This window comes from Bombyx mori, chromosome 28, assembly GCF_030269925.1.
Source record: "Bombyx mori chromosome 28, ASM3026992v2".
Lineage (NCBI taxonomy): Eukaryota > Metazoa > Arthropoda > Insecta > Lepidoptera > Bombycidae > Bombyx > Bombyx mori.
The window spans coordinates 1695931-1723890 of record NC_085134.1 but is presented as its reverse complement, the minus strand read 5'-3'; the positions used below and the strand labels follow the sequence as shown (position 1 = coordinate 1723890).

Below are 27960 nucleotides of genomic sequence, written 5' to 3'. Positions count from 1 at the left end.
TTTTTTTTTTTTATTGCTTAGATAGGTGAACGAGCTCACAGCCCACCTGGTGTTAAGTGGTTACTGGAGCCCATGGACATCTACAACGTAAATGCGCCACCCACCTTGAGATATAAGTTCTAAGATCTCAGTATAGTTACAACGGCTGCCCCACCCTTCAAACCGAAACGCATTACTGCTTCACGGCAGAAATAGGCAGGGCGGTGGTACCTATCCGCGCGGACTCACAAGAGGTCCTACCACCAGTATAGTCAGTTGGTAGATAGACGAAATGGATTTTTATTTGGTGACCGACAACTTTGCCCGCACGCGTTTGCATCCAGACTGTTAAGATTTAAATAGGGAGATAGTCGTCGTGGCCTAAAGGATAAGACTTTTTTTTTATTGCCCTTGTAGTCAGACGAGCATACGGCCCACCTGATGGTGAGTGGTTACCGTCGCCCATGGACTTCAGCAATGCCAGGGGCAGAGCAAAGCCGCTGCCTACCGCTTAATACTTTCCACAAGCCTCGTTTGAAGAAGGACATGTCATAGCGCTCGGGAAACACCGTGGAGGGGAGCCATTCCATAGTCGGATGGTACTTGGCAAAAAATACCTCTGGAAACGCACTGTGGATGACCACAGTGGCTCCAGGTAGTAGGGATGAACTCTACTCCGGTGGCAGGCGGTGCGATGGTAAAAACGAGATGCCGGTATCATCTCGAACAATTCCTCAGAGCACTCGTGTTGAGCGATGCACCGGTGTTCGAATCCCGCAGGCGGGTACCAAATTTTCGAATGAAATACGTACTTAACAAATGTTCACGATTGACTTCCACGGTGAAGGAATAACATCGTGTAATAAAAATGAAACCCGCAAAATTATAATTTGTGTAATTACTGGTGGTAAGACCTCTTGTGAGTCCGCACGGTTAGGTACCACCAGCCTGCCTATTTCTGCCGTGAAGCAGTAATGCGTTTCGGTTTGAAGGATGGGGCAGCCGTTGTAACTGTACTTGAGATCTTAAAACTTATATCTCAAGGTGGGTGGCGTATTTACGGCGTAGATGTCTATGGGCTTCAGTAACCACTTAACACCAGGTGGGCTGTGAGCTCGTCCACCCATCTAAGCAATGAAAAAAAAAAGATAGTTCGGCTGTTAGTTTTACAACAAAAGCCTAGCACAGCTCTTTAGAATGACAAGGGCCACCTTAGAATACCGGGCGAGGAAAATCACAATAAAAAATCAATACTCTTTTAAATTGTGAACATTTTTAGCATTCTGCGAAGCACTGCTCTTGCTAGGGCCAGTGCTAGCAACACTTCCGCCTGGAGCCCCGCGAGCTCACCTACATGTTAGGACGAAGCTGAAATAGCCTCTCAAGGCTATCAGCATAGGTAGGAAAATTATATATATCGACGCTTGAAAGGCAAACGTGACTAAGTGACAATGCGTGAACTTTACAGTAGACTAAAGTTGAAATACCTGAAAAAAATTCTATTTTAACGAATCTAGCTGTAGGATTGAAATGATTTTAATAGACCTAGAAATATATGTTTTTTGCGCATCGAATATAGTTATTGCCTATCATTTAAGTACAAAGCAAGTAGTGTCGCTTAGTCACGTTTGCCTTTCAAGCGTCGATATATTATTATATTATGTGTGACGGTGGAAATGAAGTCCGTCGAACTTTGTAAGTATACGCAGGACAGCTTAAAACTTGAACTTGTTCCGTACGTTCAATCCGAGGAAATACTTCCATTGTACATCGGCTTTGGACCTTCATAGATTTAAAATGTTCCTTTCAAACTTACCAATACGTGTGCGATATACGTCTTTATGTTTAGCGTATGTGCTGGAGATTCATGTAAGTATTTGCTTATAGATTTGTGAGTTTTGTTTTTATTGCTTATATGGGTGGACGAGCTCACAGCCCACCTGGTGTTAAGTGGTTACTGGAACCCATAGACATCTACGACGTAAATGCGCAACCCACCTTAAGGTATAAGTTCTAAGGTCTCTAAGGGTAGGTACCGCCACCCCGCCTATTTCCGCCGTGAAGCAGTAATGCGTTTCGGTTCGAAGGGTGGGTAAGCCGTTGTAACTATACTAAGATCTTAGAACTTGTATCTGGCGCATTTACGTTGTAGATGTCTATGGGCTTCAGTAACCACTTAACACCAGGTGGGCTGTGAGCTCGTCCATCCATCTAAGAAATAAAAAAATAATAAAAAAATACAAAGATAAATGTCGCGTGTTAAACGAAATGTCGCTTAAACCAAATAACTTTTCACCCCTCGATATGTTATCTTAAGTATCTATATATTAATACGTGAAGCAAAAACTTTATACCCCTTTTTACGAAAATTGCGCGGACGGAGGAGTATGAAATTTCCCACATTTAAAAAGAACTAGATGATGATGATAACGCCATCTTGGTTAGTTGCCCTCAATTAAGAAAAATAGTATTATTATTCGCCAATAGATCTCGGGAAGAGTTGATTATTGAAAACACGAATAAAAGAACATTTTCTCAAAATAAATCGAAGCTAGATCGATTTATCGCCCCCGAAATCCCCTGTATACTAAATTTTATGAAAATCGTTGGAGCCGTTTCCGAGATTCAGATTATATATATGTATTAATATGCAAGAATTGCTCGTTTAAAGATATAAGATATGGCGAAGGAGTGGAGAATGGTATTTTTTTTTTAAATTATGCATTAATAATACATTAAATCAATAAAAAAACGTTACACACACTATCATCTATTTGACACACACACTTATGAATACTCTATGTTTATTGTCAAGCTTTTGGTGCTCTGTTAGTCTGTGGTCAAATTGAGAATAGGTTAATATTGTTTATTTGTTTCTAGTACAGTGATTCTCAACCTTTTTTTTGTTGCGGCACATATTTAACGATTTCAAAATTTGGCGGCACATAAAAAAAAAGATAAAAATTATTTACTTACTACAACACACTGCATAAATAGTTTATCAAAAAATTTTAATATACGAAATAAACTAAAATATACTTTAAATTTTTTTTGTGTTTAAATATATATTCATGTTTAAAATATTTTTCTTTTAAAATTATATAATTTAATAATATTAACATTATTATATATTCGCAAAATTTGGCGGCACACTTTTGAAATTGGGCGGCACACAAAAGTGCCGCGGAACAGTGGTTGAGAATCACTGCTCTAGTAGATTGAATTATCTGCGACTTCAATTGGCACGCATATTAATTAATTTCTGTGGATTTTATTTCGTTTATAACCAAGCTTTTCGGTTTAGCTTCAAAACGAACGAGCGCTTCTTATTAACAGCATTAGATTTTCTTATACGTCTGGGAAAACTGAAAGCGACATGAATATCAAAAGTTGTTCAAACAAATTAGCATTGAAATGATTGAACTACAGGGTGAGTGAACTATGAATCTGCTCGTCATAGGAGGTTGCTTCGTTCATGATTGTGTGAGCACGTAATGGAAATAAAAGCGAAATTCAAAATAGAAGATCGGGCATTACTTTTATATATTTATTTATTTATTAAGTTACACCAACAAAGTGATCATCGATACAAAACATTGAACAATTGACAAAAGTTCATGGCATATGTCACCTCAATTATAGGTGCAATCGACAGTGCATTAACAACAAAAATAAAAAAAAAATACATAAAAATATATAAAAAAATATATATAAAATATATATAAATATATAATATGTAAAATATCTGGCAAATTATACAAGATTCCACTGAACTTATATTCAGTATCTGTGACGTTATTGGAAGCCAAAAAACAACAGGCTTACTGGTGGATAGGATTACTGGTGGTAGGACCTCTTGTGAGTCCGCACGGGTAGGTACCACCACCTCGCCTATTTCTGCCGTGAAGCAGTAATGCGTTTCGGCTTGAAGGGTGGGGCAGCCGTTATAACTATACTGAGATCTTAAAAGTTACATCTGAAGGTGGGTGGTGCATTGACGTTGTAGATGTCTATGGGCTCCAGTAACCATTTAACCCCAGGTGGGCTGTGAGCTCGTCCAACCATCTAAGCAATAAAAAAAAAGATGTACACACACAAGAATTTCTACGGAGCCATACTATAAAGCTATAAATTTATATTTTAAAACAAATATGTTTGAAATATGTAAAAATATTTATTCAAAATTCACAAACTTTTATAACATTCTTTGCGTATAAGATTTACGGTTTTTTTTTTAAAAAAAACATAGTAATTTTTATATAGAAAATAAAAGCCGTTTCTGTCCGTCTTTGTGACTACTCCAGTTCTGTGACAAGAGATATGAAATTATGCAAATGCGTTAGTTGACAATTCTCCTAAGAACTAGAGGTCCCGCAGTAGTCGAAATTCGACTATAATTAATTGGAATTGTATAATAAGTTTGTACACTATTATGATTTTATTTTATACTTCTATAATCACAAATTTTCGGCTACACTATAAAAAATATTAATAAAGACAAACAATATTTAATCTATTCTCAATTTGACCACAAACGTCAAGTTTTTTTTTTTTTTTTCCTACCTATGCTGATAGCCTTGAGAGGCTATTTCAGCTTCACCCTAACGTTAGTAGGTGAGCTCGCGGGGCTCAACCGGAGAGTTGCTAACACTGACCCTAGCAAGAGCAGTGCTTCGCTGAATCTACCACCGGATCGGAAACGCGACCCACTGAGAAGATCCGGCGAGAAACTCAGTGGGCTGTGTCTATGGGTTAGTTCGCTCGTCGAGCCCTTCGTCGCAAGCGACGGGTTCGACGAGGACGGTGACCGGTGCTTGTGGTGCCTAAAAGCACCGTTAATGGATCAGGAGGATCCGTAATGACGTGCTTTGGGCGACGTCGACGGTTTACCATTCGGTCTACTGGGTCGGGTATGTAATTTCCAGCGGCTACGATGAGAGGGTTCTCATGTCGTGCCGCCTTCTCAAAATGGCGCAGCGATGCCGACTGTAGATACTTACTAAAAGAGTCGAGCTCCAGGTCGTCGTGGAGATCCACATTCCTAAGGAACCAAGGCGCTCCGACGGCTATCCTGCAGAATCGTGATTGAATAACCTGAAGGGATTTCAAGTTGGTGCGGGCTGCGTGAGCGAACACTACGCTTGCATACGTCATGACGGGGCGTATACAAGTTTTGTAGAGAGTTACCTTATTACGGAGGGACAGTTTGCTTCGACTACAAAGCATTGGATAGAGTCGTCCTAGAATAAACGCGGCGCGGTCGCGTACCGTTTTTATATGGGGACGGAATGTCATCCCTCTGTCGAGGGTGACGCCTAGATATTTGACCTTCGAGACCCACGGAATGGGCTGGCCAAAGAGAGTGATGGGACTAACGGCGGAGGTGTTTGCGCGCCTACTACGGAGTGGGATGCTCGAAGTGATGTTCGGAGGGCGACCCCTTTTGAAGAGCACCGCTGCGCTTTTCGTGGGGTTAATGTCTATTCGCCACTTCCGGAACCACTGTCCCATGGTGGCTACTGCGATCTGGAGTCGCCGATGAAGCAGCGACATCTTCCTACACGAGTAGTAGATAGCCGTGTCATCGGCGAAGAGCGCTAGATGGGTCTCCGGAGACCGGGGTATATCATTGATATACAAACTAAATAATAACGGGGAGAGCGCGGAGCCTTGCGGGACTCCGGCGGTCAGTTGACGGGGACGAGAACGAGTTCCCTCTACTCGATATCGAAACGAACGGTTCGACAAGAAGTCTCGTATGATGAGCACGAGTCTGTCTGGCATGTTGTACAGTTTATAAATTAAACCGTTGTGCCAGACTTTGTCGAACGCCTTCGCGATGTCGAAGAAGAGGGCGCCGGTCGGGATTTGTTTACGCCTATTTAGTCCTATCAGAATGTGCTCCGTGAGGCGGTGCACTTGTTGTACGCACGAGTGTTTAGAGCGGAATCCGAACTGTTCGTCTATGAGAATTTTGTTCGCGGTAACAAAATCCCAGAGGCGTTTCCTAAGGAGCCGTTCGTAAATTTTTCCTATCGTCGAGAGGAGACTAATCGGACGGTAACTGGAAGTTTCGTTTGTCGGTTTGCCCGGCTTATGTATACCGATAACGTCCGCTTCTTTCCACACCGCGGGAAAGATGCAGTGCGTCATAGCGGCATTTAAAATTGTAGCCAACATTGCTATCAGTTGGACTGGCAAGAGTTTTAGCGCGCGGTTGTGGATGCCGTCGGAGCCGGGTGCCTTCCTAGGTTGTAGGTTGTGGATCGCGTCTCTAACTTCGTCAGTGGTAATGGGGGGTAACGTGTCCGAGGGCGGCAGGGAAGCTCTGCGATCGACCTCCCTGTCGACTAACTCGGTGTGTTCGGGGTCCGCGTGTTGAGTGCTGGTGGTGCACTGCTCTTGCAGTGCATCGGCCAGCAGCTCAGCCTTGTCATCGTCATCGAATGCCGGTGGTTGGCCTGAAGGGCGTACGAGGGGAGGCATAGTAGCGGTAGTTTCGGATTTGAGAGTCCTAGCTAGTCGCCAGTATGCTTGGTGGGAGGGAAACGTCAAGAACAAAAGTTTGACAATAAATAGTATGCATGCGTGTGTGCGTCAAATACATGGCATGTAGTGTGTGTAATGTTTTCTTTATTGATTTAATGTATCTTTTATGCATTGTTTTAAAAAAAAATATTAGCATTGTGCACTTCTTCTCTATATTCTCTATAAGTGTGGAAAATTTCATACTCCTCCGTCCGCGCAATTTTCGTAAAAAGGGATACAAAGTTTTTGCTTCACGTATTAATATATAGATAAAGAGGTGTTTCACAATGCAGTAAAGATTACCGCAGATTAGTGGAAACAGTTTTAATAGATAGTATTGTTAGAGCTGCTCTCGATAGCAACGAGAGCGAGAGAAAAAGATTACGAAGACAGTTCCTTGAAAAGCACAAGTCTTTGAGAGTTCATTGTTTTATTCTGAATTCTTAGAAATGCTTAAAGGCTTTTTTTGTAATTGTTGGAAGTGTCCTTAGGCTCTGAACGGGTGGGTGCTGGAGTTAGCAATGTACATACTTAAATGTAAGTCATGCATCGATATGCCCGAAGCCCAAGTCTTCATTTAACACCCTTTTCACCGTGGTTCTGCTTAACCCCATCTGAAGGGCCAACAGTTTCTGCTTACGTTTGGGATTTCTTTGAATTCGCGCCTTCACAGCTTTTATCACTGCTGGAGTCCTAACAGACCGAGGGCGACCACTTCTTGACCTGTCATCTACACTAGAGTCTTCATTGTATCGTTTGATGGTACGATAAACGAATATTTTGGTTATATTAAAATTTTTCAGTATGTTAAGAATTTGAATTGGCGCGTAACCGCAGCGATGCAACGCAATAACTGCAACACGGTCTTCTTTAAGCGTCCACTCCATATTTAAAAATGAGTAAAATTCTAAAAGTATACATTTTAATTTTCATGAACAATTCGAAATTCGAATTCAATAAACTTTTTTGTGGCCAGCATTCTAAAAGAAAAGTTTTTACTGTGTGACAATACTTATGACCTGACTAGGTATATTCATATGCATGTAGTAAAAAGCGGTTATTTCAATATTACAAACAGACACTCCAATTTTATTTATATGTATAGATGTATAGATAGTACACAAAAGTCAGCTCCAATATTTATGTTTGCTATTTATTGCGATAATCTCATTACCATATTTTTTTTCCAAATTTGGCTGAATTTCATTGCGTATGACGTCATTTGGGGCCAAACTAAGGGCTGTGCTAATCACCGATGAAACATTATTACACAAAGATTAGCTCTACGCTTTCTGCTTAATTTGAAATAAAAATTTGGTGGAATTAACTTTTCTTATATAGATATTTAAGCATTATAGACTCGTATTGTGAGCAAGTTTCTCAATCTGGGACCCTAACAGCTGAATCTACTACCGGATCGGAATAGGGACCCGCTGAGAAGGTCCGGCGAGAAATTCAACCGGCTGATGCATGGGTTAGGTTGCACGTCGAACTCTTTGCCGAGTTCGACGAGTACGCTAACTGGGGTCTCTACTCCTAGTGTTAGAGCGGAAGGCGTCTAATGCAAAAGTTATCGGATCTGATGGGTCCGTAAGGATGTGTCTAGGGCGACGACGGTGACTGGCTCCTGCGTGATCAGGATTCAGGGAGTAGTCAGCGGCGCCAACGATAAGGCGATTATCATGATGCATAGCCTTATCGAAGTATCGTTCCGACGCTGACTTCATGTGTTTGCGGATCGATTCGAGGCCCAGGTCGTCGTGTAGGTCAACGTTCCTCGCGAACCACGGAGCTCCGACGGCTGACCTGCAAAAGCGGGATTGTAAAGATTGGAGGGTGTCTATGTGCGTGCGGGCCGCGTGAGCGAACACCACACTCGCGTAAGTCATGACTGCTTAATTGTCTTTACTTACTCTCAACTTACTACTCAATTACTTATCTTTTAGGTTCATTGTTGGTTGTTCATACATCATTAAGCTATACCTTCGACTTAGATAGTTTTAATTCGTTATAGTTCTAGATTTTTACCTTGGACTACATTAGAATGCTGTTTTCCAGAGTCCCAGGTTTATTTCACGTTAAATGCATAGTCCCACTACTAAAAACGAGCATATCTTTCGAGTGGGCATACATCGGATCGCGAACCGCTCATATTTTAATCGCCATCCAAGTCATAAGCGAAGCGGACAATACTGATTATATTAGGTGGTAAGAACTCTAGTGAGTCCGCACGGGTAGGTTACACCTGCCTATTTCTGCCGTGAAGCAGTAATGTGTTTCGGCTTGAAGGGCGGGACAGTCGTTGTAACTATACTGAGACCTTAGAACTCATATCTTTTACAAAAGTCCGCGTTCAATATTTATGTCGGCTAAACTTGGCTGAATTGCGTATGACGTCATTTGGGGTCAAAATAAGCATGTGCTAACTGCCGATGAAACATTATTAGACAAAGATAGCCATACGCTTTGTATGTAGTTGTAACTATACTGAGACCTTAGAATTCATATTTCAAGGTAGGTGGCGCATTTACGTTGTGGATGTCTAATGTCTATGGACTCCACTAACCACTTAACACCAGGTGAGCTGTGAGTTCGTCTACCTACCTAAGCAATAAATAAATAAAAACTTATATGTTGAGTAGTAGAAAGGTAAGAAGCCAAATTTACTAGTACTTAAACAAGATGAGTTAAGTCAAGAGAGGAGTTTCACGGGAATTGAATGTACTTAGTATTAATAAAATATTTTTTTTGGATAACGTCATCTGTTTGATTATAAATATTGGTCAACGTAGTTACGTCGGGCACCTCTGCTGACACAAGTATGCAAGGGCAGATCTTCGGCGAACTCAACTGCTGAATTGTGGAATTCGCAGACGACTCCATCTGCTGGACCGGTGGTCCGATGCCCATTCCGTTAGATTAAGATTAGTAATAAGTTAGTCTTAAGTAAGATTTGGTGCAGAATAAACGTTCATAAAATACTATTTCTATTTTGTTAAAACGTCCTCCGCGTGGCCCGCAACTTGACTACGTTTTCACCCTTTCGTATTGTGTTTTAATCGCGTAAAACTTTTTCTCTATTTTTAAGCTATTGCATAGCTTCTATCGCGGGCCTTGAGCGCGGCGACTGAATCAAGAAATTCCGTAACGAAAATAACCTGACACCCCCACTACGCCTACTATGTAGCTCGCGTTCCACACATTCACACGTTGCGCTGGTGTAGTGTTTGTGAATAAGCGCGCGGCGTGACGTCGCACTGCATGAGCATCATAAAAAGTCTGCCCATCTCTCTCTCACGCGGTCTAGCTTATGAGTGTGAAGGGGACAGTTAATGTTTTGCTTTTGTTAATGTTTATAAATATAGCGTGGTCTTATTTTTATTATTGTTTTAACATTAAATTATTATTGTCTATTTGTAATTGCATAAGTTGATAAAAAATGCTTTGCAATAGCTTTACCGCGGCAGTCCCCGAGTGCCACACGTCTTTTTTTTATTGTTTTTAATTAAATAATAAATTGAAACTCGCTCTCGCTTTTGCCTTGACGACCGTTTTCAAGTTGGACTCGTATTATGGTTTCACTTGAATGCTCACATCGGGAGAAGCGCTATCTCTGTTATATGAGATCTTGTTAGTTCGGTACAGACAACAGAAATAACGAAATAGCACACCTGTGCGTTTTAAGTTTGCTTTTACTATTTTCATGTGAAACTAGCTCATAATGATGTAACAAATTCTAATGCTAGAAGAATTTACGGAACATAATCTTTATATAGTTCGGACCCCGTTAAGGTTGCTATTGTTACGCGCTGGGGTTCGGGATAAATAAAATTCTACCGCAGTACAAATTAAAAACTATATTCAACACTTAAAGCACTTCACAACCACTTTAAAATTCTTAATTCGCTTCTTCCGCTTCGCTTCAGGTGATCCGTTCGCTGTTTCGCTTCGAGTAGTTCCGATTACTAACTGACTGCGTGCCATCTCTGCAACGCTTTTATAGCCGATACCACATTCCTAGAATTATCGAGAATTTTCGACACATTTCGAGTATTGTGTTTCCGCTATCTGACAATAGATGGCGTTTTACTTCTCGAGCGTTTTAGGTGCTACTAGTTCCCCGATATTCGTTCGAATATTCGGCGATAGATGGCGTCACTCTTACCGTAACACTATGAATTGTATTAATAAAGATAAGCCGTGTGTTGTGATATCTTTTTTTATGATTGAAGGATTACTGGTGGCTCGTAGGCCTTTCCAGTTTCACTCGGACATGTGAAAATTGTGATATCAAATGCAATAGTGATTAAATACAGTTTTCTCCTGCTTGATATCTCTAACACACGATTATAAATTATCATTTAGCATACTCCACTATACCGTAAAGTTCTCGCAAATTGTTTCCTTCTATCTTTTATTTTATCGCAAACTTTTTGATTGTATTAGTGAAAAAGTTCCGTTTTTGTTTTTCCGACTGTACTAAGTTGAAATTGTCATCTCGCGCTCGCCGGATCTGAATAAGATCTCTTTATGCTTTAACTTGAACTGACCAATGTGGAATCTAGATCTATTTAGAATCTAGATAGATGTTTTAAAACACACTTATATTAAATTTTTATGCCCTTTGTAATTTAAAACTACTGAAGTAGAATAGATCTCAATAAAATTAGCTATGGATGAGGACTATCGATTTTCCAATCAACGCTGATCAGGTCGTTGACCCCGTCGGTCGCACGGCGGTATCGCGAACAAAGAGGCCGCGTCGAGTGCACTTTTTCTTTGTCGGGTCGGCACGTTCACACACTGTCAAGTTTCTACAACATTTTAGTCAATGAATCTTTGATGTTCGTTGATTAAAGTAGTCATTGAAATTTCGACTTAACGTCTGAGGCTGAACGACGGCTTTCGTGTTGCGATGAGTTTTGGGGTCGGCAACCGGTCAATAGCAGCTGAGCTTTGTAGTAAGGTGATACTCTACAAAACTTGCATACACCCGGTCATGCGGTCATTTAATTTGAAACCCCTTCAAGTTACTCAATCCCATTTTTGCAGGATAGCCATCAGAGCACCGTGGTTCATGAGGAACGTGGATCTCCATGATGACCTGGAGCTTGACTCCATGAGTAAGTATGTTCAGTCGGCATCAGTGCGCCACTTTGAGAAGGCGGTACGACAAGAAAACCCCCTTGTCGTGCCGCCGGAAATTACATACCCGATCCTGTGGATCAAATGGTAAACAGTCGACGTCGCCCAAAATAAGTCATTTTGGATCCTCCCGATCCACTAACGGTGCTTTTAGGTACTTTAAGCGCCGGTCACTATTTTCAGTAAATTAACCCATAGACACAGCCCACTAGGTTTCTCGGCGGATCCTCTCAGTGGGTCATGATTTCGATCCGGTGGTAGACTCTGCGAAGCACTGCTCTTGCTAGGGCTAGTGTTAGCAACGTCACCAGGTTTGAGCCCCGTGAGCTCACCTACATCTACACGTTAGTTACGCTTACGGGAAAAAAAAAGATAATCAGCTGAGCAGGACAACCGGCAAATGAACAAGCGCCTTAAGTGAGGTTACAAAAATGCTGACAATGTAGCATTTGAAATTTTTCACAAATAGGTACAACGCTCTAGACTTCTAGACTCGTCTTTTTCTATTAGACAGACAGTCAAAAACGTTCACAGTCAACTTAAAGTCGAAGCTTCATAAATAATTAAAGGGGGCTTACCTGTTCAGCTGAGAGAATCGTTCGTGGCAGAATCGCTAGGGTTGGCTTACATCTGTGCAGTTTCTAAAATGCTCTGCCACCAGCCTGATTACCGAAATACATCAGATGTCTCTAATTGTCTACACCGGCGGTTGTCATTGTCTTTGTTCAGATCTATATTCACTTATAGAAAATTCCTGGCACTCTCTCAGCCGATGTCCGATCTCCGTCCTCGGTCATGGCTCATAGAAAACAAATCAAACCTTTCTTTTTACCCTACCTAATCGCCGGTAGCGTCGAGGGGCTATTTCAGCTACGCACGATTTGGTAGGGTGAGCTCATGGGGCTCAGCCTGAGAGAATTGGCTAACACTACCAAAAAATTTCGCTACCACCATAGCAGAATCGTTATCCACTGAGAAGATCCGTCGAGAAACTCAGTGGATAGTGTCTGTCGGTTAGGTTGCACGACGAATTCTGGGAAGTCTTGGTCCAATGGTGACTGAAGTGCCTAAAAGCACCGAGAGGATCCCACATGACGTGTTTAGGGCGACGTCGGCTGGGCGTTGACCCGTCGCTTCACCGAAGAAGCCAATCAAATCATTTTTCGTAACAAAGTGACTGTGATCAACAGACCACATCTATTAACGTGATGTTATTAGCTTGGTATGTTTATTTGTATATAATAAAATCTTTGAATGTAATTTTTATCGACTTCAAGACTAGAAAAATGCACACGCGTCGTGGACAAATTTATTTAATAAATTTACTATTTATTTTCTATATAATAAACACTACGATCTTACATCCTGACCAGTGTTAACAGGAAAAAAAGATCAGATCAATTGTAATTTTTGTATATGCACCTTTTCTTTAATGCGAGTTAGGGGCTCAATCCATCGATATATTACCACAATCAAAATATAATTTATACTTAATATTATAAAGTTGAAGAGTTTGTTTGTTTGTTTCAACGCGCTAATATCAGGAACTACTGGTTCGATTTGAATTATTTCAGTGTTAGATAGCCCATCGATTGAGGAAGGCTATAGGCTATATAATATCACGGCAAGACCAATACTAGTGGAGCACCAATAAAGAATGTTTCAAAATAGGGGTTTAAATAGCTCCTTAACATTGTATAATTCAAAAATATTTTCACTTGTGGCGGGTAGCCATCATACAACGCAAGATATTTGACAGATGTCTGAATCTCGCTTACGAAATTTTCAAGACAAGCTCGCACATATACAAGTTCCGAACAACAACATTCGGACCGTCGGTCTACCGAGCAATATCACCCGCTCGGTGGAAGATCTTCCCATTGTCGTTTAAGCCTCCCAAAACTTTCTACGTAAAAGAAGTGGGGGGTTAAATTTTAACGTTATACCAAAGTAATTATTCTACGCGGACAGCGTCGCGGGAAAAAGCTATTAATATTTATTTTTACACGCCAGTTCGTAGTAATGCGATAGAGACTGATAATTATGTGATTCGGTTTTGGTTGATTAATTAGAAACTCCGTTTAATTGGCCAATCTAATGTATACTAAGCTTACAAACAAACGTAATCCATTTGTTGGAAACACAAATCGTTGATTGGAAACAACGTATTTGTTAATTACGAATTGGATACGTAAAATCGATATGTAACAAATTTGATATTTCGATTTGTCCTAATGTAATAATGTTAACTAGAGGTCCCGCGGTAGTCGAAATTCGACTATAATTATGTAATTGGAATTGTAAGTTTGTATACTATTATGATTTTATTTTATACTTCTATAATCACAAATTTTGGGCTACACTATAAAAAATATTAACAAAGGCAAACGATATTTAATCTATTCTCAATTTGACAACAGACGTCAAGAACAAAAGTTTGACAATAAATAGTATGCATGCGTGTGTGCGTCAAATACATGGTATGTAGTGTGTGTAATGTTTTCTTTATTGATTTAATGAAATAATACCATACGGTATTTCAATGAGATAGAAGAAGAAGAAAGGAGAGAAAGAGGTAGACTTAAGAAAAAATGGATGGATTGCGTGAAAGACGATATGTTTAAAAGGGGGGTGAGTGAAGTCGTCGTGGCCTAACGGATAAGACGTCCGGTGCATTCGTGTTGAAGCGATGCACCGGTGTTCGAATCCCGCAGGCGGGTACCAATTTTTCTAATGAAATACGTACTCAACAAATGTTCACGATTGACTTCCACGGTGAAGGAATAACATCGTGTAATAAAAATCAAACCCGTAAAATTATAATTTGCGTAATTACTGGTGGTAGGACCTGTTGTGAGTCCGCGCGGGTAGGTACCACCGCCCTGCCTATTTCTGCCGTGAAGCAGTAATGCGTTTCGGTTTGAAGGGTGGGGCAGCCGTTGTAACTATACTGAGACCTTACAACTTATATCTCAAGGTGGGTGGCGCATTTACGTTGTAGATGTCTATGGGCTCCAGTAACCACTTAACACCAGGTGGGCTGTGAGCTCGTCCACCCATCGAAGCAATAAAAAAAAAAGGTATATGATGGAGGAGTATGGAAGGAGAAAACCTGTTGCGCCGACCCTAGGTGACTGGGAGAAGGGCAGGAAAGTGATGGTATTTCAATGAGATCCTTCCACGGTATTACCTGAGTGGGATTTGTAGCATCACCAAATGAGATTGATGATTATAAGACTTCGCTTGAATAGGCTGCGGTTTGGCCCTTGCGACAGTAACTACTTATCATCAGGTGGGCGGTGTGGAGGTGTATAACAATAAATAAAAAAACAAACCACACATTTTGGGACAAGATTTTTCCAAAGAGATTTTTTCCGATTTTGAATTCGATAAATTATTGTTTAGTTGACGGTAATGGATAAAATATCGTAATTACTGCTAGTGAGACTTTTTGGCGGGAACGCGAGGAGTGAAGTTGTGTGCATTGTTTTATTTTGTCTATTTAAGAGTTTCTTCAGGCTTAAATGTGTAATAACGATGGTTTATTAACTGTTTAATATCTGTGAAAGTGCACAAATGTGGGAAAATGAAACAAAGCCGCTGAACGTAGCTTCTGGTGATCCTCCAAAAAGTCCACTGAAAAAGTCTCAGTAAATGACCACCATTACTGAGATTATATTATGTCATCCCATATCATCTTATCTCATTTCATCTCAGTTGATTAATGTCTTAAATTAACCATCTTTATTTCATTTCACTTCATATTCTCATTTTTCGTATAAGTAAGAATATAAATTAAAATAAGACATGACTTAAAGGTCTTAGTTACCAGGTCATAAAATAACTTAAAAAAAAACTGCTACAGGAGCGTTCTGTGGGGACTACCAGCCTTGTTTTTCCATTTTTGAAACCTCGACCTCATGTCCCAAGGTGAGTGGCAGCATTTTCGTATGGATAATAAAAGCTTTTTTAGTCAACCGATAAATGAAGTACTATAACGCACACATCACACATCCCTATTTACTCTACTAGTCGGTCTTGAAGGGGAATGCATGCGGGCGGAGCGGCAGAGACGTCGCCGGGCAACCAGATAGTTTTTTCAGAAAGCTGTCAGTCGATATAGCACCAATGAAATATATTTTACATCGTTAAACTTAATTATAAAATACACCTTAAACTGGGATTATTTTAATAATTCGTTATAGTACAACATTCTTCAAACGAGGCTTGTGGAGAGTATTAAGCGGTAGGCAGCGGCTTGGCTCTGCCCTTGGCATTGCTGAAGTCCATGTGCGACGGTAACCACTCACCATCAGGTGGGCCGTATGCTCGTCTGCCTACGAAGGCAATAAAAAAAAAAAACGTGTGCAATTCACACGTGGTAGAAGTGAAACCTTCCAAAATTAAAATACAATTATGCTAAACGTCTTAAGTATATGTAAAATTTTGTCATTAGTAAATAATTGTAAGGTAGCGCCCTCTGTGAATTTATATTTTAATTTCACGTATAATCCTAAATTAAAATTCACTACAAGAGCTTTCATACACGCGTTAGTATTAAAAAATCTCACAGATGGCGCTGTATTAAATAGTATGTATATTTCTGTCTCATTCTTTGCTGGCTTCATCCTACACATTTTTGTATTTGTGTCTCTTACCTGTCGTTTTTTCCGTTGCATCCGGTTTGAAATCACAACGATTATAAAGAAGTTTTCACTTCAAAAAAAAAACATAATGTTACGCCATACCCGCTAAGGCATGTGATCGGAGTGTGAATTATACTCATCTATATATATATATATATGTAATAGAAATTCCTCGCATACCTGTAACGAAATCTAGAACCCTGATTAGGAATTCCGGTAGCATTATTGCTCATATCCGAAAATGTAACGAAATCCAGTCGTAGCGTTGGCATAGTCAATAAGTATAGGTCTTTAATTGTACTGGACGGTTGAATGGGCACACGGCCCAACTCGTCTTAAGCTGTTTTTTTATTATTTTTTTATTGCATAAATGGTTGGATGAGATCACAGCCCATCTGGTGTTAAGTGGCTACCGAAGCCCATAGACATCTACGACGTAAATGCCGTCACCCACCTTGAGATATGAGTTCTAAGTTCTCAGTATAGTTACAACTGCTACCCCACCCTTCAAACCAAACGCATTACTGCTTCACGGCAGAAATAGGTGGGGTGGTTGTACTTACCCGTGCGGACCCACAAGAGAGATAAGCAATAAAAAAGAAAAAAAAAACACTCCATCCATGTCTTTTTCGGTTGACCTCTTCCTCCTCTACCTTGCACTACCATTCCCATACATCTCCTAGTCACATGCATCATGTAACACCAGGTGGGCTGTGAGCTCGTCCACACATATAAGCAATAAAAAAAAAGCTTCGGCGTTTGATTACCAGAATGCATAAGTCTTAAGTAAAGTGCAATGGGTATCTAACCAAAAAGCCAATACGACTTGGTTTCTTAATTTCATTCCTATTCTGATGACGGTACAACCTCATATTTCAGGGCGTCGGAGTCGTGTGAAACAAGATTTATGAAATTGAATATCGCTGTGCACAGAAAGACCTGTGTACCTACATGTATTTGTTATGAAAACCTTATTGGCGATTTTGTAATTTATTAAAACGAAAAACCGACAAATTTCTAATTTGATAATGTGATGCTCTACTTCTTAATCCTTTGAGCGCGAACCGTCGATAGATCGACTCTCCATTAATGCGTATAAAGTGTGGAGCGTCGGAATAGCGATTATTGCACAGTTTGTTTATAGTTAATAAGTATTGACCTGTACAGACTTGTCTAAGCGCGCGCATTTATAACGTTCTTAATAAGTTAATAACATTTATAAATAATCATTTATAGTTATTTTGCTGTGTTAATTTAAGATTGTTTTTTTTTTAATTTAAAGTCTTTTTTAAGTTTTTTTTTTTTTTAAATCCTTTAGCAATTTCTGTTAGATATGTGAAGACAAACTCAGCACTAAAAGGATTCAAGTTTCACTTCTATAGTGAAATTATCGGTGGTATTCACTTCGAAAAGGCGGCACGACATGAAAAACCTCTTGTCGTGGCCGCCGAGAATTACATACTCGATCCTGTAGACCGAATGGTAAACAGTCGACGTCGCCCAAAACACGTTATTACGGATCCTGCCGATCAATTAACGGTGCTTTTAGGTACCACAAGCACCGATCACCGTCCTCGTCGAACCCGTCGTTTGCGACGAAGGGCTCGACGAGTAAATTAACCCATAGACACAGCCCACTGAGTTTCTCGCCGGATCTCCTCAGTGGGTCGCGTTTCCGATCCGGTGGTAGATTCTGCGAAGCACTGCTCTTGCTAAGGCCAGTGTTAGCAACACTCCCGGTTTGAGCTCCGTGAGCTCACCTATATGTTAGGGTGAAGGTGAAATAGCCTCTCAAGGCTATCAGCATAGGTAAGAAAAAAAAGGTGGTATGGTATGACATCGCTAAAACTCTTGTTTAAAACGTCCATACGTATAAATATTAAGACGTAGTTCGACAGACGCTGGTCCTTAACCCAGTTCCCCGGTACGCGAATGACGCGGCATAATGACTTCGCCTTTATTTATTTTCCGGTAATTTTTAAACTAAATTTGTATAACTATTTTCTTTGGCGAATTAACCACGATGTTCGAATGTCGACGAGAACCGCCTTCGCCGTCTGCAAAAATGAAAACATGTAAAGTATTTGAAAAGCCGGAAATAATATGAAGACAATCAGAACACGAGATTAAGCCGTTAGTTAGTATTGTTACGTCGGTATGAGTAACGCCATTGTTGGAGTGATCGTCTGGGTTTCTTATAATAAAGACGCAGATTTTCATGGATATTGTTCACGATTGACTTCCACGGTGAAGGAATAACATCGTGTAATAAAAATCAAACCCGCAAAATTATAATTTGCGTAATTACTGGTGGTAGGACCTCTTGTGAGTCCGCACGGGTAGGTACCACCGCCCCTCCTGTTTCTGCCGTGAAGCAGTAATGCGTTTCGGTTTGAAGGGTGGGGTAGCCGTTGTAACTATCTGAGACCTTAGAACTTATATCTCAAGGTGGGTGGCGCATTTACGTTGTAGATGTCTATGGGCTCCAGTAGCCACTTAACACCAGGTGGGCTGTGAGCTCGTCCACACATCTAAGCAATAAAGAAAAAAAAGGATAGTTTTTATTCTATCGGCGATACACTTTTTTGTGTCCATACTCATAGACGACGCAAGAGGAAAAGAGTAAATCTGCACCATTTAAGAATTTTTGGATGCATTGCCTATGCAATGATAAAGAATAGAAAGAAATTATAATCAAAAAGTAACATACATATTCATGGGCTATAAGTGAGGAGTCAAAAGGCTATAGACTCATAGACCCACATGATCCCACTAATTGTGTTTTTGCTCGTGACATAGTTTTTTGTTGAAACAAAATTCTATGACAAGAAAAGTGTGTCACATGATGAAAATTCAGACCAACACGTGTTTGTTGACATGAGTTTAAATACAGATGGTCCTGATGAGTTGGAGCTACCCACTGTGAGTTCTGATGTTTCTGATGACACAATATTGTCACAGAGCGGGCACAGAAAACGGAGGCATAGCGCAACCACGCTCTGCTACCGTGTTGGAGTGATCATCTGGGTTTCTTATAATAAAGACGCAGATTTTCATGGATAGCTTTTATTCTTACGTCGTCTATGAGTATCTATCTATCGCCGAATAGTCGATCGAATATCGAAGGATCTAGTAGCACCTAGAACGCTCGAGAAGTACAACGCCATCTATTGTCAGTCAGTAATCGGAACTGCTCGAAGCGAAACAGCGAACGGATCACCTGAAGCGAAGCGGAAGAAGCGAATTGAGAGTTTTTAAGTGTTTGTTGAGTGTTTTAAGTATTCTAAGTTTTTTTTTTATTGCTTAGATGAGTGGACGAGCTCACAGCCCACCTGGTGTTAAGTGGTAACTGGAGCCCATAGACATCTACAACGTAAATGCGCCACGCACCTTGAGATATAAGTTCTAAGGTCTCAGTACAGTTACAACGGCTGCCCCACCTTTCAAACCGAAACGCATTACTGCTTCACGGCTGAAATAGGCAGGGAGGTGGTACCAAACCGTGCGGACTCACAAGAGGTGTTACCACCAGTAATTACGCAATTTATAATTTTGCGGGTTTCACTTTTATTACACGATGTTACTCCTTCACCGTGGAAGTCAATCGTGAACATTTGTTAAGTATGTATTTCATTAGAAAAATTGGTACCCGCCTGCGGGATTCGAACACCAGTGCATCGCTACATACGAATGCACCGGACGTCTTATCCTTTAGGCCACGACGACTTCTAAGTGCTAATATAGGGTGGGGCATTTACGTTGTAGATGTCTATGGGCTCCAGTAACCACTTAACACCAGGTGGGCTGTGAGCTCGAACACCAGTACAAGCAATAAAAAAAAATCTGACGATATCGATATCATTGAAAAACTTGTCACAATTATTAGCCCTTGTGCTGTTCAAAGAAAATGCGGATATAAACATGAAAGCTAAATAACACTACGTAAACGTCAACCGATTTATGAAAAGGGTAAAATGAACCATGCCTTTTCCATTATAAAGTTCATGCTAAATATAACACATGGAAAGCCGTTTCTTGTTTAATGGAAAAGTAAATTGTTCGGTGTGAACGCCGCGGGGGTCCGGGTTGGGGTTTGCTCTAAACGTTTTTGGTTCACGGAATACGCTCTGGGAAAAATGTCAATAGGTACGTTAATTAAGCGTGCTAGAATGAAACGATAATATATATCATCGTCATGAACTTATTAAGAGTAGAGGTCCCGCAGTTGTCGAAATTCGACTATAATTAATGGGAATTGTAAGTTTGTACACTATTATGATTGTATTTTATACTTCTATAATCACAAATTTCGCCAAGACTACACTATAAAAAATATTAACAAAGACAAACAATATTTAATCTATTCTCAATTTGACAACAGACGTCAAGAACAAAAGTTTGACAATAAATAGTATGCATGCGTGTGTGCGTCAAATACATGTTATGTAGTGTGTGTAATGTTTTCTTTATTGATTTAATGTATCTTTTATGCATTATTTAAAAAAATATTATTAGCATAGTGCACTTCTTCGCTGTATTCTCTATAAGTGTGGAAAATTTCATACTCCTCCGTCCCCGCAATTTTCGTAAAAAGGGATACAAAGTTTTTGCTTCACGTATTAATATATAGATACCGTCTTAAGCAGCCATTGACATGCGTAACATGAATTGGAACTGAGTTGGATATTTTTTCTTGTAGGTTAGTTACGTTAAGAAAAATGTGGCATCCTCCACGTTAGTAATAGGTAGGTTAATGTAATTGTTTAATGTATTATATTGTGAATATATTTTTTTTCCTTACATTATAAGTTAGATTAGTTTTTGTTATCGTGTTGTTTTGTCGTAATTGTAAGGAACGTTGTTGTACAAATTCAGCACTATATGTCTTGTTTTGTCGTGCGCACATAACTTATGTTGCAAGCCAGATTTTGTTTCTTTTTACTTGTGTTTTTGGAACGAAGTTCCTTACGGCAGGCTTGGAGGAGATAGAGATTTTGCTGCGCGACCGAACTGGAAAAAATGTGATAGTAAAAACCGTAAGAAAAAGTCCGTGGAATAAGGCCTTGTTTTCCGCACAGCGATATTTCACCGCGCGATTTTTGCTGAGCGACCGAACTGAAAAAAATGTGATAGTAAAAACCGTAAGAAAAAGTCCGTGGAATAAGGCCTTGTGTTCCGCACAGCGATATTTCACCGCGCGATTTTTTTCTCGTAATTCTTTTATTTTTTATTTTTTATATGGGACTTTGTTCCTATCCGGTGTCCCACGACACCACACATCTTTTTTATGTATCTTTTAGCTTGTGATGTGTATTGTGAGCCTAATAAATAAATATAAAATTAATCAGTTAACTTCTACTATTTTTAGTTAACTAAACAGTGACGCTGCGCCGACATAATCCCATAACTGTTTCAAAGACCGTCCAAGTTAAGGTACTCTGTAGGAAGCGCTCGCTCAAACTGATTGAGGACTCAAACTGTCCAAACGTGCAGATTAGTGAAACTATAGGAGAGTCAGTTGACGGACTTTGAGTGTGCCATCAGTTTAGTTCAGGTTCGAATGTTGCTAGATTCAAAATGTTAGATTGCGGAAATTTAATCTACTCTAATAATCTAATCTACTGGTGGTAGGACCTCTTGTGAGTCCGCGCGGGTGGGTACCACCACCCTTCCTATTTCTGCCGTGAAGCAGTAATGCGTTTCAGTTTGAAGGGTGGGGCAACCGTTGTAACTAACTTCAGACCTTAGAACTTATATCTCAAGATGGGTGACGCATTTACGTTGTAGATGTCTATGGGCTCCAGTAACCACTTAGCACCAGGTGGGCTGTGAGCTCGTCCACCCATCTAAGCAATAAAAAAAAAATTAGCATAATCTATAAATCTATATATATAAAAATGAATTGCTGTTCGTTAGTCTCGCTAAAACTCGAGAACGGCTGGACCGATTTGGCTAATTTTGGTCTTGAATTATTTGTAGAAGTCCAGAGAAGGTTTAAAAGTTAAATAAATATGAAAGTGCTCGGAATTAAATAAAACTAACAATTTTGTTTTTCCTTTGATGTGTGTTGAGGCACTACGAAGTCTGCCGGGTCAGCTAGTAATATATAAATCTACAGTGGTTTTTATGAATGTTCCGTTATAACTACCGTGCATCCAATGGACTTGAAACTTGGTATCCATGTAGGAAATACATGTACTCAATGGATAGGCTAATATTTATATGAGTGTCGGACTCCCTACACCAGTTGCGAGGGCATTAATTATGAGAACCTTTGTGGGGGTGAGAAATAATAATGTTAATTTTAAATGCCCAGCAAAGCGGACGGATACAGCTAGTATTCCAAAAAAATAATAATAATTTGTTTTCAAAGTTCATTTACCATCTTCTGATTGACTCGGTGTTGGTGTAGTTAGCGGCCCTCAATGTTGTGTTGAGGGTCGTGGGTTCGATTCCCACATCGGGAACACATTGTTTCATTAAAAGTTTTGCTTGTTCTTTACCTCGTTGTCTATTATCTATATATGTATAAGATTAATAAGCTTCTTATATAGTTATATTATTTAGTTATTTATATATTATGTTGTATTGTTAAAATAAAAAAACTTCAATGTGTTTCTCTGAAAGAAAAAAATATTTATTTTATTAGTTTTAATCAAGTTATCTTACGTACCATATTACACGATCACACTATAACAACAAAGAAACGATATTTAAAGTTTACTTTATAATCCTGTAGTTATCTAAATAGGAATTAATTTTATTAAAATTTTACGAAATGTCATATTGTTTCTCTGTCAAGGCTGCCTTTTCGACTTTACAACACATGCGCGGACGTTCCGGCACACGTCGACAGCGCATGCGTGACATAATTCAATTTAAGAAAGGAACAAGACTTTCTTTACATATTATTATGTATATATTTAAACGTATATAAATATGAATATCCGTCTCTAGCACCCATAACACAGGGAATCCTATACAGGAGCCGGATGACCGTGCCTGTTGTGTTTCCAGTTATTATTATTGTTATTATTATTATCTTCACGTTCATATCCCGGCCGAGGCAGTATTCCGTGGAATATTAAAACAAAGCGTATCCAAGGATTACTCATATTATTGTTAATTGAATTTTTATTTTATCTGCGTCCGCGTGGAATAATTACTTTGGCATAACGTTAAATTTTACCCCTCACTTCAGTTAGTGTCACCTAGAAAGTGAAAATAATTTTGAATTAAGGAGCTATTTAAACGCCAATTTTGAAACATTCTTTATTGGTGCTCCACTTGTATTGGCCTTACCGTGATGTTATGGCCTTTCTCAATAAATGGGCTATCTAACACTGAAAGAATTTTTCAAATCGGACCAGTAGTTCCTGAGATTAGCGCGTTCAAACAAACAAACTTTTCAGCTTTATAATATGTATTAGTATAGATTCTCACAGCGAATTATGATTCGGTTTTGCAGACTTCAAACTACTAGGCAGTTTGTTTAAATCGCGTCAAATGTATACGCATATGATGTTCGGTAATGATATAAAATTGTCGTAATTCAATCGAGAAAAAAATGCCTTATCTCCGATTTTTAATTTAAACTTGGCAACATCCAGGTGTAGTATTGCAAGCGCTGCAGCTAGTTCGGGAATGATTAAAGCTGTGAATACGACGCTCCGACGTAACCATATATCATTACGTTTCTGTATTTTGATTTAATAAAACATTTCAAATTTTGGATGGTCGTTGTGATAGAAAATTAACTTAGAAGAGAGAGAGACATATGAGGTCTATAAAATCAAGGGCAGCTATATCCAAGTCTGTCAAATATTTAGGTAAACTACCAAAATCAACCCTAAACACGTGATTACGGATCCTCCCGATCCATCGAAGTACTGCTCTTGCTAGGGCCAGTGTTAGCAACACTCCCGGTTTGAGAATCTGAAATAACTTTGTTCGTATAGCTAAGATATTCTTTATTTTAAAACAGATTTATAAAGAATGAGAATATTACTAATAATCTGAATTTTAAATGATAAAACTTCGTTTATTAGTACTTAATACGGAGTAAACTTAACTTTTTTGAACTGAATTTGTTAGAGATTTAGCTGCATTTGTTATAACATGAAAACACTAAAGCATGTTCAACTAACTAAACAAGATAGAGCCATTGTTAATACATTTTACGACATTATGGCGTTTAGCTGCCTTTGATTTTATAGGCCTCATATATACTTTACTGCACACAAAAACACAACATTAAGAAAAAACAGCCAACAAGTTAATACATTCATAGGCTTTCCTATCGTTAAAATAGATCCAGAAATTCGTTTAATTTACAGAAATTCTGGATGAGATAAAGATACAGCAGGTATGTTGCGGTGTACCATTTATTATCAATACATAATTAAAGAAAATATATACCTACAATATATGTATATATATACAGTTAAATATAATATAAAATCGCTATATGACTATATTATATCACGGAATTACTGGTGGCAGGACCTCTTGTGAGTCCGCACGGGTAGGTACCACCACCCCGCCTATTTCTGCCGTGAAGCAGCGATGCGTTTTGGTTTGAAGGGCGGGGCAGCCGTTGTAACTATACCTGAGACCTTAGAACTTATATCTCAAGGTGGGTGGCGCATTTATATCGTAGATGTCTCTGGGCTCCAGTAACCACTTAACACTAGGTGGGCGTGAGCTCCTCCACCCATCTAAGCAATAAAAAATAAAAATGAATAAATTTAAAAAAACTAACAAAATACGCTTTTATAGAAAATCCTACTAAAAAATTGAAAATAAATTTTAATAATTTTGAATTAAAAATAGTTTAAGAAAAAAATATTTTATTGTAAACGAGCGTGGTACCTTTTTTCCTTTCAGGGAGCGGGTCGAACCTCCTACAAGGCGTCTGCCCCTTGGAGGTACGCGGGGTATGTTGGACTTGTCGGTCTGCAGATGTTGAGAGCAGACCGCAGGCTCAAGGATGTTTTTACGGCCCTACTCTCCCATTGCGATACCTGCAGTTTATTTAAAACCTGGGATATCACGCTTGATACCATCAGCTGTAAATTTTTTTTAGTACCCTCGTAGACAGACTATAATGCGGCCTAACCTGATTGTGCTTATCGTCACTTATGAGCGTCAGCAATGCCAGGGTTTCCACAAGCCTTCTTTAAAGAAGGAGATGTAAAAGCGCTCGGAAAACACGGTAGAGAGGAACTCATTCCAAAGCCGGATGGTACGTGGCAAAGTGGCGAGTGAAAATGTTTTCGAAACATAAGACTATAATTGCGAATATCTGCGGTGGTGTATTTTTATCCGTGAAATAACGGTTGTATTCCTGGTCACGTTAAGGTATGACCGGTACGCCGGACAGTCTAACTATGCCCGTATTTTGCATATTTTGCTGCCGGAATATTGATGATAGCGTTTGTATTTTGAGGGACGATATTAGAACGATATTTACCGATTTTGTCGAAATTTCTGTTTAGGTGACGAGAAATTTTCAGGTCCAATTTGAACATTGTGTACTCTTGATAGAGTGGTCGGCATCATCATGTAGTGTTGGAGAGGGCAGACTTGATGCGTCTCACAATGCACCGTCATCTCTCCCTGCTCGAGGCCATCCTGCTACAATCATCTAGGGTACCTTCCACTGTAGTTCTAGGTCGGTTCATCGTTATGGCAGTGGACAGTACATTACTCTTTTGCTGTTTTCGCCGGATCTTCTCAGTAGATTGCGATTCCTATCCGGTAGTAGATTCTGCGAAGCACTACTCTTGCTAGGGTTTGTGCTAGCAAATTCTTTCAGGTTGAGCTCGTGAGCTCTCGCCTACCTCTTTGCGTAGCTGAAATAACCCCTTAGATTACCAGCGAATAGGTATGAAAAAAAGACTTTGATGAACAGAGAAGCTGTGGCGTTGAAGAAGCGTGAGGTTCATTTCGCAAATCCTGAAACTGGACAACAACGTTTACAAGAAGAAACCTCGCATATAGTACACAAGTTCTCATTGGGCGATTAAAGATTCTAAGAAAATCATCTCGTCTGATGAGATGTTACGAACAACGTTACTACTGTCTCTTTTTCCTCCGAGGTATTCTCATCCTACATAGATTATTCCATCCCAGAAAAGCTTAGAAATCAGAAATGAATATAAGATATAATATGGTAAGATTAACCTACGGTATTTATTAGTGCGCATATTAATAGATTTTCAACAGACCCATAGAATTGTCTGTTAATCAATGGGGCTTGAAAAATGAAAGATCTATGACAAGGACAATAAAACCTAACTCCAAAAAATCACAACTCCGATCGGGAATTGAACCTGGATCCGATAGTGCAGTAAGGGTCACCTAGCCAATTGAATAACGAATGATCGACTTTAAATCAGCATTCAGATCTTGTTCTTTAATATAGCCTATATCTTTTCGGTTTTCATTTTAAAATCGGTCCTTAGAATCCATCGTTAAATTGGGCAGATTTCCTCCGTTCGGGTGGCGAATTTTAACCGAAGCCCGATAGTGGCACAGTCCTAACTGCCGTTGTGATATACAGGCTCACCGCTTTAATTGTTTACAACGCTCTACGTGTTGTATGATAGGAAATTTTACTCTTATTTTGCTGGTGCTTCAAACGAGTTTAAAACCAGGAAAGTGCTTCGGGATTTTGATATCAAAACCTCTGTCTGCATTTTGATCTGAAGGACTCACTTTGACTTTGCGGCTATAGTGTCCTTCCTGTAATTTATTCCATTCTTACCTTGCGTATTGGGCGCGAAGGCATAAGCTACATTGGCTGTGGACCGGACTTATATGTCGTAGAACCAGCGGTTGCTGAAGCAGACAGGTTCTTTAGTAAAGGTAATTTGGGATGCCCCCGGTCAGGTGGGGGCGATGACTTGCGAAAGGGGCTGGCAAGAAATAGAAAAAGAGAGCCGAATGACTATATGAAACTATCGCTTGATGATGATGATGTGGTAGGACATATTGTTCAAGTGTACCATGTAATTGTGGTTGCTGTAGAGCAAGAAGATGATAAGAAAGTTATCTAATGCTGTAGATTCCGGGATCTGTCTTATGCTGGATAACGGAATTTACGTTGTGATACCTATGGGCTCGGTCGATCGTCCTAAGCATCAGGTGAGCCCTGGGATCGTTCATATGTGAACACACTGAAAAACAAGAAGAAATCAAAAAACACTACCTAAAGTTACTCTAAAGGCATGAAATATTACACAAGTTATAGCATTTCCTGGTAAGAGAGTGTTAACTATGAATGTGGAAGGATATAGAGGAAGAGGTAGACCTAAGAAGAAATTGATGGATTGCGTGAAAGACGATGTATGTAAGAGGGGAGTGAGTGAAGAAATGGTATATGATAGAGGAGTGTGGAAGGAGGAGAAAACATGTAGCGCCGACCATAGGTGATTGGGAGAGGGGCAGCAGAATGATGATGATAGCATTTCCTTCTAGAAAACTTATCCGTATTTTTATACGATTTTTCACGTGCATTTTTTTTATACCCCACGTTAACTGCTCCCGTCCTAAGTTCGTAAAGAGCTTGTGTTACAGGTACCAGATAACGGAAATAAATGTAAGATTTTTATTATACGCATACATATATTTAATATACACCCATAACCCTGGAAAGACA

General features: G+C 39.7%; 1 long non-coding RNA gene across 2 annotated transcripts; it reads right to left on the bottom strand.

Annotated features, from left to right (window-relative positions):
• Positions 1–18244: 18244 nt before the first annotated feature.
• On the bottom strand, positions 18245–23107 carry LOC101744682 (uncharacterized). Of its 2 annotated transcripts, none has more exons than XR_002431657.3 (3): positions 22972–23107; positions 22681–22816; positions 18245–18355 (listed from the first exon to the last, which is right to left on the bottom strand). It is a non-coding gene; the product is annotated as an uncharacterized LOC101744682 (long non-coding RNA). The 2 variants fall into 2 exon arrangements; XR_009976940.1 differs by having other exon boundaries at positions 22681–22918; positions 23023–23094.
• Positions 23108–27960: the final 4853 nt, after the last annotated feature.